Consider the following 13,788-nt stretch of genomic DNA (forward strand, 5'->3'; position numbering starts at 1 on the left):
ATAATCCATAACTACATTTGGAAGCAGCTATACGCAGAACATTCTTCTAGCACATTCTCCTAGCTGGTGTGGGGATTAAAGAAGTTCCATTAAATGAGTTAATACATATGACGTGCCTGTTACAAGGCCCAGCATAGAGCAAGAGCTCAAAAGTGTTAACTACCATTATCATGAGATAACAAGCCTTGGCCGCAAGGCAATTATAGCGTGCCTGAGGAAACAAGTCATTAATTCATAAATCATTAAACAACAATATAAGAATCATAGTTTTGTGTTAAAAACATGGTGTAAGAAAGTACCTCAAGCCAAACCAGAAACTCGGTGTCTACAAATGCCAAGCAGTTTAACAAAGTTCAGTAGGGATGTGGGGCACTGGAAGACACAGGTCCCATCTAATGGGACAGCCACTCACCCCAACCTATTGTAGCCATGTGAAGACGCCATTTCAATATTGCCAAATGTGTTATTTTTAATTTTTTTTGATGTTCATTTTATTTTATTTTTTTGAGAGAGACAGACAGAGCGTGAGTGGGGGAGGGGCAGACAGAGAGAGAGGGAGAGACAGAATCCGAAGCAGGCTCCAAGCCCTGAGCTGTCAGCACAGAGCCGGACATGGGGCTCAAACCCATGAACCATGAGATCATGACCTGAACCGAAGTTGGATGCTCAACTGACTGAGCCACCCAGGTGCCCCACCGAATGTGTTTTTAAAGAACCCAGAAATTTAGGTGTTTATGTGAATTTTCCCTATTTATACACGTTGTGCACTATTTCAGTGCTATAAAAAGTGCATAATCTTTGGGTTACAAGCTACAAAATTTGTCTAAATGCATCGTCTTTGAAAAAATTTTTATTTATTTATTTTGAGAGAGAGAACACACAGATGTGCAAGTTGGGGAGGGGCAGAGAGAGAGGGAGAGAGAATCCCAAGCAGGCTCTGAGCTGTCAGCCCAGAGCCTAACGTGGGACTCGATCCCACAAACAGTGAGATCATGACCTGAGCCAAAATTAACAGTTGGACACTTAACCTACCGAGCCACCCAGGTGCCCCTTAAATGCATAGTTTTAAGATGACTCTCAGAGGCCACATCTATTTTTCTTACTTACTAGTTTCTCTTAACTTTTCTACTCACATTCAATCTTGATGAAAGAATTCAGCCTCGAGAAGTATCACCTGCACAAGGTCACCCAACTAGAGGCACATCTGGGAATTCAATCTGCACAGACATCAGTGTCGAATCACTGCCCAAACTGGCCCCATCTCTATGAGTTCCGTCCCCTTGGGCTGGACTACAGAAGGAACGCTTTGAGAGGAAGTGAGCTTGGAATAAGATTTGGGAAGAAACCCAACAAGTGAAAGAATGTCATGGGAAAAGCATAGAGAGATAAAGTTCAAGCTGGTTTCAATGGATACTAAGATCATTCCAGTTTGAGCTGGGAAAAGTCTTGTAATGGCTGAACGAGAGTTCAGAGAGACACCGAAAGTTTATACTTTATGCCGCCCTCTATGGGGACCATGGGAATTTGACAGAGCTGAGTGGTATAATGAGAGATAAAAAATGGACTTTCAAAGGGCAGACTGTTGCCAGTGTTCATTCTACTGTCAAGAGGTGCCATCAGACACGTCCCTTCCTTTTGAACCCAGATTTTCTATTTCTATGGGAGGAGGAAAGGGAGGGAACAGAAATCAGGAACTATAATTTATCAAAAGGACAAGCAGTGAACTAAGGATAATTTATCAATCAAACTCCGGGGACTGGATGCAACCCAGTTAAGATTTTTCCCTTCTACCAGACTTGGTTGGGTTCTTGAGAAAAACCAATCAATTTTAAATGTAGATTTGTAAGATGCCCTGTCTGAGTGCACTGAGCCCACGTTAGTGACCCGGTTCCAAAAATTTCTGTTCCAGATGCATGCAGAAATGGACATCAGTAAACCAGGGTGATCTCTATGCCAACAGTCCATGTTGACCATTCATTCAACAAATATTCACTGTGTGTACTCTATGCCATATACTGTGCTGAGCCCTGGGGATTTGATGTTGATCAAAAGCAGACCTGTGCTTCTTACTCATGAAGTTTAAAAGTCTACTCATGGAGAAAGACATTAATCAAATAAATGTAAATGTACAATGTGATAAGTGCTATAAAGAGGCATTGCAGGGGCTCAGAAAACATCTGGTAGGAGGACTGAACCTAGTCAGGGAGATCAAAAGAGGCTTCCCTGAGGAAGTAATGATTGAGTGGAGCTCTCCAAATTAAGAATACACTTTTACAGCAACCGGAATAGAGAATCCAGTTAGAGGAAACAGCCGTAGTCATGTGCAGAACCCAGATTGTAGTGGTTCACAGGAGCAGGTTACTGACTTTTCAGGAAACTTGCAAGCCAGTTGAGGTCATGTTGGGAATATTTACACCACGGACATAGGCAAATGCCAGATGGTCAGGGGTCTTATTTTGGTTCTTGTGTTTTAGCGTGCTGCGAGGAGTGGGGGATCATTTAGTTTTCACGGACGGCCAGTTTCCAAACAATTGCCCGCAAGTTGAAGGCAGTTAAGTAGTCCAGGAAATGGATAATGATAGCTCGGACTAGAGATTTGATCGTAGAGATGAAGAGACCTATCAGACTGTGTATATTAAAGAAAAATCAATAGGATTTGCTGAAGGACTTCAACATAACAGTGAGTGGGTATAAATTTTATAGCGGGATGTATGGTCAGGACCCTTCCCCCAATAGAAACATGGAAAGAGGTTCACCATTTTTGGTGGCAAGGGGAGACCGGAGTTGTTTTGGCACATGTTTGGCTTGATGTCTTGGAGACAATCAAAAGGGCCTTAGGGATGAGTGGTTTGGGATGGAAGTATAAATTGAAGGGTCATATTTATGAAGCAATTGAAAACATGGGCCTGGAGGGGCGCGTGGGTGGCTCAGTCAGTTGAGTATCTGACTCTTGATTTCGGCTCAGGTCATGATCCCAGGGACGTGGGATCGAGCCCTGAGTCTGGCTCCACACTTAGCATGGAGCCTGCCTAAGATTCTCTCTCTCTCTCTCTCTCTCTCTCTCTCTCTTTCTCTTTCTCTCTTCCCCCTCCACCTTGCCCCTCCCCCAGTTGTGTTCTGTCTCTTTCTAAAATTAAAAAAAAAATTAAAAAAGGAAACATAGCCTTGGAATAGTACAGTAATACAAATGAGAAGATAATTAGACTTAGCATCGAGTTTTAAGGACTTCCCAATTTGACAGATATTTTTGAGAAGAATGAGCCTGAAAAGAAGGCTAGAAAAGTGCAACCCAAGTTCTGTTCATTTCAGCAATAAGTCATTCATAGGTTGGGCAAGGGCTGCCGTGACTGCTTGGACGATGGCAAATGGTAGACTGAAAAGGATAGAGGGGGCGGATGGAGGAGAGGTGGGGACAGTGGGTATGGACAACTCTTTCAAGAAGTATGGTTGTGATGGGTAAAGATATGGGATCAAAAACTGTGGGGTTTTTTTTAAGTGGAACTGATATTAAGGATGTTTAAGATAAAAGTGAAACCATTGGATTGGCCAAGTGGGGAAGAAGAATCTTTATGAGAGAAAGTAGAGTAGGCAGGAAGGTATATACAACTCACAGGAAAAGGTACCAGAGCCTATGGTGCTGAGGAAAAAGGATGAGCTGGATACTGTTGGGTTGAGGTTCTTATTTTATTTTATTGTTTTAGAGAGAGAGAAAGAGAGCAGGCAGGCAGAGGGAGAGAGAGAATGCCAAGCAGGTTCCATCCCCAGCATGCCACGGAACTTGAACCCAAGACCCTGGGATCGTGACCTGAGCCGAAATCAAGAGACGCGCAACCCACGCATCCCAAGGTTATGCTTTTAATACCACAAACCTATCGGTGTCTCTCTCTGATGGTTTTTACTGTTATGAGCTCATCGATCGAATTGCTATACTGGTCACGCGGGAGAGGAAGAATCGAACCAACAGCCCTCTGTGGTTTCCCTCTGAAAAATCCTTGAACACTGTTTAAATTACAGGTGTGTTGAATGTCTCTGATCTTGAGGATCTCAGAACCTCAGAAGCAGAAATTAATGATCTTATCGGACACCTTCATTTCAATTCATTCCCTGAATATGTATTGGGCCCTCACACTCCAGACACCCTGCGAATCACCAGGAATTCTAAGATAAACAGGAAAGCCTCTGACCTTGAAAAGGTAATGGAATAAAGATATTTATGCAATTAACTACAACAAAGTTGCCAATACTACGACTGGATGAAACTGGAGGTTTCCAGAGGAGGGAGCTAGTTCATTACAGGGCCACGAAAACGATCCAGGTCTCTAGACTCCAAATGGAATGTTGTCCTCACCATCCATATATAATATTACTTTTATTATTCCACACAAAAAAAATATTTGCTATGTAAATCTATTTGTTTAACCCACAAAGATAATACAATATTTCAGCCCTCTTGTTAATGTACTGCCGTCACTAATCCAAGATCAACACTCATATAAATACTATTGGCTGAGAACTCTATGATTTGGATGCTGGTATAAACCACTCATTTCCCTCTAAACGTTAGTTTGAAAACCATTAAACAGTAGATGGCCATCACCCCACATCCAGACTAGAACAATTCTACTTAGCTGTGTCTATATAAGGCCACAGAATCGACCACAATTTTGTTAGTACGCTTGTGTTTTTTTTTTTGTTACTGCCTCTGTCATATTTCTAAACTACCAGTAACCAAAACGTTCGCCTGCTTTTTAGTTTCATGTATTTAAATACTCTCGATTAACACTATACTGATGAAGAGGTAAAATTTTAGCTACTGAGGGGCGCCGGGGTGGCGCAGTCGGTTAAGCATCCGACTTCAGCCAGGTCACGATCTCACGGTCCGTGAGTTCGAGCCCCGCGTCGGGCTCTGGGCTGATGGCTCAGAGCCTGGAGCCTGTTTCCGATTCTGTGTCTCCCTCTCTCTCTGCCCCTCCCCCATTCATGCTGTGTCTCTCTCTGTCCCAAAAATAAATAAAAAACATTGAAAAAAAAATTAAAAAAAAAATTTTAGCTACTGATATCTTGGCATCACGTGGAGCCAAATGTACATTAAAATGAGCATTCACTTTGACAGCCCATATACTAAAATCGGAATAATATAGAAAGGGTTAGCATGGCCCCTATGCAGGGATAACATACATTAAAACGACTTCTTACCTTCTTGAACTTTTTCAGAAATGTATTAAATATTTACGAAAGGCCCACTGTGGCCTGGGATGAGGCCAAGTGCATTGGAGGGAAAAATAAGCAAGATGGCTTGGGCTCTCTAGGGGCTCAGAGTATAAATTCAGAGAGTCGATTTTGGACCTTTTGAACCTTCAATTTTTATTCTATTTTATTTTATTTTATTTTCTTTATTTCATTTCATTATTTTATTGACTTTGACAGAGAGAGCATGAACTGGAGAGGCACAGAGAGAGGGAGAGAGGGAGAGAATCCCAAGGAGACTCCACCCTGCCAGCGCAGGGCTCGATCCCATGAACCATGAGATCATGACTTGAGCTGAAATCTAGAGTCAGTTGCTTAGCCAACTGAGCCACCCAGGCACCCCCCAAGTTTGATTTTAAAACAAGTATTGGCTCTCATAGTGGGGAAATAACACTTTCTAGAATAAAGACTAACCGTGAAGTTCATTGGGTTCGGTGACAATTATTCTGAAGCGTCAAAATATCTAACTCATTTATCCTCGTTAGGGTTTTCTCCAGCTGTGAAGGCTGGTCCACAGTGTGCTTCCCTCTGACAAGGAGACGGTGGTGAGCAATCATGTGAAAATGGATTTGTTAATCTGTTCCCTCCACAAATAACCCACCACCCACCAAGGCATCCCACCCAAGAACCCTGGGATGAATATAAAGACCCACATGTCTTTGAGAGCTAAGCAACCCTGTGGAGAAGATAGAAACAGCAACAGCAATGCGTCGTGAAATTTATGCACAACGGTCATGAATGCAACATGCTGTGAGAATTCTGGAAGGAGATGAGATTCCCTCCGACTCGGGGATTGTGGGAAGCTCCTCAGTCCTGTTCAAGAACGAACAGAATTTAGATGTTTGGGGGAAAAGGGGGAGACATTCCAGGGGAGAGCTTCTGTCTTTGCAGAAGTTACAAAACCTGGAAATCATGCGGCAAATACCACTGCGTATACCCAGATAAGAATTCCACACACACACACACACACACACACACACACACACCCTTTTTTCTTTTAACCATTTGGGAGCCATGGAAATGTGCCCACATTGAGGACTGGCTTTAGGAATAATCTGCTGTCACCAATTAGAACCACGGACTCTGTTCTAAATTTTCCCCTCCTGGTTGTTATGATTGAGGCCTCTCTCAACATCCAAGCAGACAGGAAGGGAAATCTTAGAGGCCACAGCTCGCTGGAGCTTGCCCCAAGCCTTGCCTGGAACAAAGATGGAGCCATGAGGGTTGGGAGGAGGAATACAGCTGCTGGGGAGCTAGAGAAGAAGGTTTGATTCTAAGTGCAAAGCATACAAAACCCTCATCTGAGTTCTGTTTCAGCTGGGACTCGACACCAGGCAAATCTGACCCTCCCCGGCTCAGTTCCCAGAACAGAGGTGGGGAGAGAAACACAGCCGTGCATCTTACTTGGGAGAAACAAACCAAAAGGAAGATTAATTTTTTGAAAGCCAAGTACTAATCCGACAGTGGTTTTCCAAGAGTGCCTCGAGCATTAGTAGGTCATTAAATCTTTGTTAACAGACCAGGGGGAAAAAAATGTAAAAAGGAGGGGAAAAAAGTGGTCATGGTTCTGTTTAAGTTTACTCAGCATGGAAATTTCATCAGATCACGGAACGGCAAAGATGAAAGGATCCACCGGACCCCCAACCAAGGCTAGACGCCCCTCAACGGCATCCCAGGGACAGGGTTCCGCTCCCTCTCGTTTCCTATGGAGTGCAATCTCACCAGAAACGGAATTTGGGTTTTACTTTTTATAATCCGAGAATGCAAAAAGTCTAATCTGTCTTCCACTCCCCTTCTGGAACTTGAAAACTGCCTGTGTGATCCTTGTAAATTTTCCTATCTTTGGGTTATTCCTTATGTACCACGGTTCTCTCCACATCTCCTCAGATGGCAGGGTCTGAAACCCCGAACCGTCGTCACTAACTACAGTCCTTCTCTTCCCTGAAAGATGTCCCTCCCTGAAAGGGGGGCCACACCCCCCTTGCACTGTGGCCTGAGAAGTGCACGAAATATCTCAAGTATAATCTGACAGCATGGGGTAACAGGCCTCGATTACCCCAGTTTCAAAATAGGTAATTTCATTCAAAGGAGCCAAACATATGAATTAGGAAAGCAACTTTTTTTTTTTTTTTTTTTTTTTTTTTTTGGTCAGTACTTGTAAATTCATATCTTTAAGTCGTCGATCAAAGGCTGATGACTTGGGTCAAGAGAAGGCAAGACAAAAATGATATGGAATGTACCTGTTTGTACTCATTTGGCAAGAAACCGAAGAGTCCATATGGACGCATGAGTGCACACACACACACACACACGCAAGCTCGTGTATTGTGTGCCTATCCCGAGGATCCCTTCTTGACTCACCTCTTTAGCAGTCCCAGGATCCGTCTGACTCCGAGCAAAAGTAAAGAGGAGCATTTGCTGTGCCAATTTCACACGTAAAAGATGGGAGAATGGTGTGTGGACATTATAAATGTCCCAGTAATAAACTTAGGCAGAAAAAAATAAAGAAATCCTTTAATGTCCCTATAATTGTATTTAACAAAGCTATCAAACCACCATTCTGATGATGGTAAAATATGGGAACTTTCTTTTTTTTTTTTTTTAATTTTTTTTTTCAACGTTTCTTATTTATTTTTGGGACAGAGAGAGACAAAGCATGAATGGGGGAGGGGCAGAGAGAGAGGGAGGCACAGATTCGGAAACAGGCTCCAGGCTCCGAGCCATCAGCCAAGAGCCTGACGCGGGGCTCGAACTCACGGACCGCGAGATCGTGACCTGGCTGAAGTCGGACGCTTAACCGACTGCGCCACTCAGGCGCCCCAATATGGGAACTTTCTACTTCGAGATAAACTTGGCCATTTCTAGATGGTATGTAATCTCTTTCGGATGAACGCCCGGTCCGACCAGGATTTTCTTCCACACCACCGCCCCCCCCCCCCCACCCCCGGTGTTGACCTGGTGTCAGGTTTTGGTGGGAGGAGATGTCACAGTCTATCTAGAATTCCACGCTGAATTCTGAGCTTTGCAAGTGGCCCCCACTATACCCGCTGCGGAGTGTCTACACCTCTCACTGGATCCAAGTCCATTCTTCATTCCCTTATCCCAGCCTCATCCCGTCCCATCTCCAGACCTGCCCACGTCCTCCGTCGTGCCTCTCCAGGAGGTGCAGGAAACTCTCATGTTCCCATCTCGCACCACGGTGAGGTTGTGGGGGACTCAGAGGAGGGAATCCACCTTGGGTGCTCTCTTCCTAAATAAGCCACATCACATCATCATTTCTGTTTAATAAGCTCTTTCCGGGGTCAAGAAGCTTTCTCTTAAAAAGCCCAGCCCTTGCCACCGGAAGCCCCAGCTTCCAAGAGGAAGTCTCTATTACTAATTTTTATAAACATGCAGACATGGACCTGCCTTCTTTGTGCTGGGATGTGTCTGCCCCTACCTTTCAGAAATGAGGTCTCTGACAAGACTAGAGGGTCCTGAGACGACAGGACAATTGCAGAGGGGAAAGACCTTGGTTAGGGGACTTTACATCTCCAAGTTTGTGTCATTGAATGCTGATTTATGGATTCGGGAACGTGGCATTCAGTTACCCATCTTTTTTTCTATGTTTATTTATTTTTGAGAGAGAGAGAGAGAGAGAGAGAGAGAGAACATGAGCAGGGGAGTGGCAGAGAGAGAGGGAGACAGAATGTGAAGCAGGCTCCAGGCTCCGAGCTGTCAGCACAGAGCCCGACGCGGGGCTCGAACCCACAAGCCGTGAGATCGTGACCTGAACCGAAGTCGGACGCTCAACCGACCGAGCCACGCAGGCGCCCCTCTGTTACCCATCTTGTAACAGAATGTCACGGTTTGTGAGCCAGTGAGGCAATTGTTCAAGGTCTTGGTGGGAAACACGTGCCTCAAATGGGTCAGATGCAGACGGTTTGATGAAGGACCAGTCACAGAGGTGCAAACAGGGTGAAGGCGAGCAGTAAGGCGGGGTTGGGGCACCCAGCAGCTGGCAACCGTGGAAGCCTCTTACCCCAGGGCTGAAGAGGCAACCGGAGAGGGGAAGATGGTACCCAGGACTGGGGGAGCTGGAGCCGTGGAGAAAGAGCTGCCCCAGAGGAGCTGTGGTTAGGGAAAGATGCTATCAGTCACTTCTGGAACCTGAACACAAAGCAAGGGAGGGGGCAGAGAAGAAATTCATTGACCTCGCTTGTCTCTAGTCTTCCTGTCTCCTCTGCCTCCTGTGGACCAAACGGAGCCAGGTGCCAGCCTGCAAGCAAACCCAAGTGAGCTCCCTGGGGCTCAGGCAAGGCTAGGGACTAGGTCTCATAGGAGATGGGAGGGATGGAGAGCAACAAACCTGGTGAGCATAGCACTCAGTGTCCCATTCTAAAGTCCTTGTTTTCCAGGGCCTCCTGGGTGGTTCAGTCGGTTAAGGGTCCGACTCTTGCTTTCAGCTCAGGTCAGGATCTCAGGGTCATGGGATCGAGCCCCACATCAAGCCCCGTGATGGCTCCATACTGGGCATGGTGCCTGCTTAAGATTCTCTCTCCCTCTCTCTCTGCCCCTCCCCGCTCGCACTCTTCTCTCTCTCTCTCTCTCAAAAAAAATTAAAATCCTGCCCTTCCTTCCCCTCTCACTACTGAGTGAGTCTAAGTGGCTCAAGTAGAAAGGCTGTAAATAGTCACCCCCCAGCCTCTTTTCAGTTTGAGTCTTACAAGGAATTCGTAACCTTTTTTGGTAGGTTACTACAGCCTAGAGAATACATTAATATATATAATTATTATTAATTGTTATTTACTGGCCTCTGTGCTGACAATCTGGAACCTGCTTGGAATTCTCTCTCTCCTCCCTTTCTGCCCCTCCGGCATTTACACACTCTCTCTCTCTTTCTCAATAAATAAACTTAAAAAAATATTTTAGTTGTCGTAAAAAGACTTTTTTAAGTTTACTCATTGAGAGAGAGAGAGAGAGAGAGAGAGAGAGAGAGAGATCTGAGCAGGCTCCACACTGTCAACACAGAGCCTGATAAGGGGCTCAAACCCACGAACTGTGAGATCATGACCTGAGCCCAAACCAAGAGTTGGATGCTCAACGGACTGCGACACCCAGGTGCCCCAAGAATTTTTTCTTATTATAAGAGAAGTAGATGTGCTATCCATCCTACCAGGTGAATAGAGTTATCTGTATAGCGTTTTACAGCTTACAAAGTTTTTGCATACACATCGCACATTCATACGGTTATCACTGAGTGGGACTCCTTCACGTTAATCTGATTGGTTAAGCCTGTGCCGTTCACTTTTTTTCAGGTGTAGGTTTCAGGATGGGCACGTGGCCCACTTCTGGCCAATGAGAAAGGTGAAAAGTCCGCTGCAGTATCCTTGCGAAGAGACATAAGATAGACCTCTCTCAGGGCATCGTGCATGTACGTATGATGCCTCGAACTTCCTCAGCCATCTTGCTCCCAGCTTGGAGAGGACACCAACACCAAGGATGCCAGGCCCCTTCTCAGGATATTATTCTAAGTTTGGTATCAGCCAATCCCAACATCAACCCACCTCAATGTCCACTCCCCCTCCGGGCTTACCGTTATGTTATAACCTAAATATCTGTTTTGCTTACGCAGTTTGAGACGGAGTTTCTTCTCTTATAGCAGAAAGTATCCTAAGTATGTGCACGTAGCTTTGAATTTTTTTTCTTCATGATGGTCAAAAATTAGAAAGATGATACCTCCAAAAGCACAGGCGATGAAAACGAAAATAAATAAATGGGAATACATTAAACTAACAAGCATCTGCACAGCAACAACAACAACGACAAAGAGTGAAAAGAAACCCTAAAGAATGGGAGAAGATATTTTCAAACCATAAATCTGATAAAGAGCTAACCTCCTAAATTGATACGTAACCCCTAAGACTCTACCCCAAACCCCCAAGGCTAAGGCGGCACCTATTAGTACAAAGAGAAATAACCCAAATGTCCACTGACAGATAAATACCAAACACAACGTGGTATATACATACAATGGAAGATGACTCAGGCTTCAAAAGGAAGGAAATTCTGACGCATGCTACAACATGGATGAAACTTGAGGACAATATGCTGAATGAAATAGGAAACAAGCCAGTCACAAAAGGACCAAGGCTCTGTGACTCCACTTCTATGAAGTATCTGCAGTGGTAAAGTTCAGAGAGATGGAAAGTAGAATCGTGGTCACCAGGGTCTAGAGGGAGAGAGAAAGGAACTGTTTAGTGAATACAGAGTTTCCATTCTGCAAGAAGAAAAGAGTTCTGGGGATTGGTTGTACAACAGTGTGACTGTATTTAACACTACTGAATCATACACCTCAAGGTACACATAACATAAAGTGTTATGACATCTTGACAACATTGGGTCTTCCTATCCATGAACATGGAATACTGTCCGTGTTATGTCCATAACGTAAAGTGTTATGTGTATTTTACCACAATGAAAAATAAAAAATAGTAAAAAAAAGTTTTAAATGAAGAAACAAAAAAATTAAAAAATATATATTAGGGAAGAAACTATACCAATTCTTTACAATATTTTCTAGAAAAAAAGCAGAAGGAATACTTCCTAATTTGATGAGGCCAGCTTTGCCTTAATATCAAAACTGGGCAAAAGCGTTGCAAGAAGAAACGTGCAGACAAATATCCCTCATGGACGTAGATGCCAAAATCCTCAGCAAAATATTAGCCAATCAAATCCAACAATGTATAAAATCAAGTGAGATTTATCCCAGGTGTTCAAAACAAAGATGGTTCTACATTCAGAAATCAATTAATGTAATCCATCACACTGGTAGGCTAAAAAAAGAAAACTTACACGATTATGTCAATAACACAGAAAAAAAAAACATTTAACAAAATACAAAGCCATTTATGCTTTAAAACAAAAACCAAAAACCTCCCAGGGAACCAGGAATACAGAGGAATTTCCTCAGCTTGATAAAGAATAACTACAATAACCTCCAATTAACACGATACCTAATGACTTAACGTTAAGAAAACTGAAGCTTTCCTCCTAAGATCAGGAACAAGGCAAGGATGTCTCATCTCCCCCTTCCTTTTCAGCATCATCTTAGAAATTCCAGCTAATGCAATCAGACAATAAAGGGAAATACAATGTACATAGATTGAGAAGGGGGAAATAAAACTGTCTTTGCAGATGACATGATTATCTATGCAGAAAATCCAAAAGAATCAACAACTGAAACTGAAACTAAGAAGTGATTATAACAAAGCTGTATGACCCAGGTTATAATAAAAAAAAAGTCAATGCTTTCTAATATACCAACAATGAACAAGTGGGATTTAAAATTAAAACACGGATGAAAGAAATCATAGAAGAACTAATGAATGGAGAAGTGTTCCATGTTCATGGATAGGAAGACTCAATATTGTCAAGATGTCAGGTCTTCCTTTCTTGATCTATAGGTTTCATGTCTTTCCCAATGAAATTTCCAGCAAGTTATTTTGTAGAAATCAACAAACTGATTTTAAAGCTTGTATAGAGAGGCAAAAGACCTCATAGACTCCACCCAATATGGAAGAACAAAGTCGAAGAACTGATACTATTTGCCTTCAAGACTTAATATGCTACAGTAAACAAGATAGTGTGGCACTTGTGAATGAATAGGCAAATAGATCAATGGAACTGAATAGAGAACTCAGATAATTGGCTCACATAAATACAGTCAATTGATCTTTGACACAGAAGCAATGGCCATACAACGGAGAAGAGAGCTTTTTTCAACACATGGTGCCAGAATGATTGTACAGTCACAAGCAATCAAACAGACCAAAAACAACAACAAGAAGCCTCTAGACAAAGATCTTCCATTTTTTTCATAAAAATTAACTCCAAATGGATCGCAGACCTAAGTTTAAAATGCAAAGCTGTAAACCTCTTCAAAGATAACATTGGAGAAAATCTGGAGGACCTTGAGTGTGGAGGTGACTATTTAGATTCAACGCCAAAAGCACGATCCATGAAAGAAAGAGTTGATAACCTGAATGCGATTAAATTTTAAAATTTCTGCTCTGTGAAAAACACCGTCAAACAGAATGAAGGAGCGAGCCACACACTGGGAGGAAACACTTGTAGAAGGTACGTGAGATACAGGCCTATTCATCAAAATATACAAAGAACTCTAAAAACTCAACAGAACAAATAAGCCAATTAAAAAAAATCGGTCACAGACTTTAACAGACAGCTCACCCAAAGATCCAGAGACGGCAAATAAGCATCTGTCAAGATGTTGAACATCATGTGTCGTATGTTCAACACATGCTCAAGATGCTCGACATCATATTTAATTTGCAAAGACATGCAAATGAGAACCGCAACAGACACCCTTGCACACTGACTAGAATGGCCAAAATCCACAACACGGACAATACCAAACGCTGGTGCGGTTATGAAGCAACAGGAATTCTCATTCATTGCTGGTGGGAATGCAAAATGGTGCAGCCCCTTTGGAAGACACGTTGGCAGTTTCTTACAAAACTAAACGTATTCCTTTTACATATA

At 43.2% G+C, this 13,788-nt stretch overlaps 1 non-coding gene across 1 annotated transcript; it reads left to right on the top strand.

Annotated features, from left to right (window-relative positions):
* The first annotated feature begins 5,095 nt into the window (after positions 1-5,095).
* Positions 5,096-5,204, top strand: LOC121016117 (U6 spliceosomal RNA). The gene has a single exon (XR_005784123.1). It is a non-coding gene; the product is annotated as a U6 spliceosomal RNA (small nuclear RNA).
* The last annotated feature ends 8,584 nt before the right edge of the window (positions 5,205-13,788 follow it).

Source organism: Herpailurus yagouaroundi, unplaced genomic scaffold (assembly GCF_014898765.1).
Source record: "Herpailurus yagouaroundi ecotype Mexico unplaced genomic scaffold, PumYag 208, whole genome shotgun sequence".
Taxonomy (NCBI): Eukaryota; Metazoa; Chordata; class Mammalia; order Carnivora; family Felidae; genus Herpailurus; species Herpailurus yagouaroundi.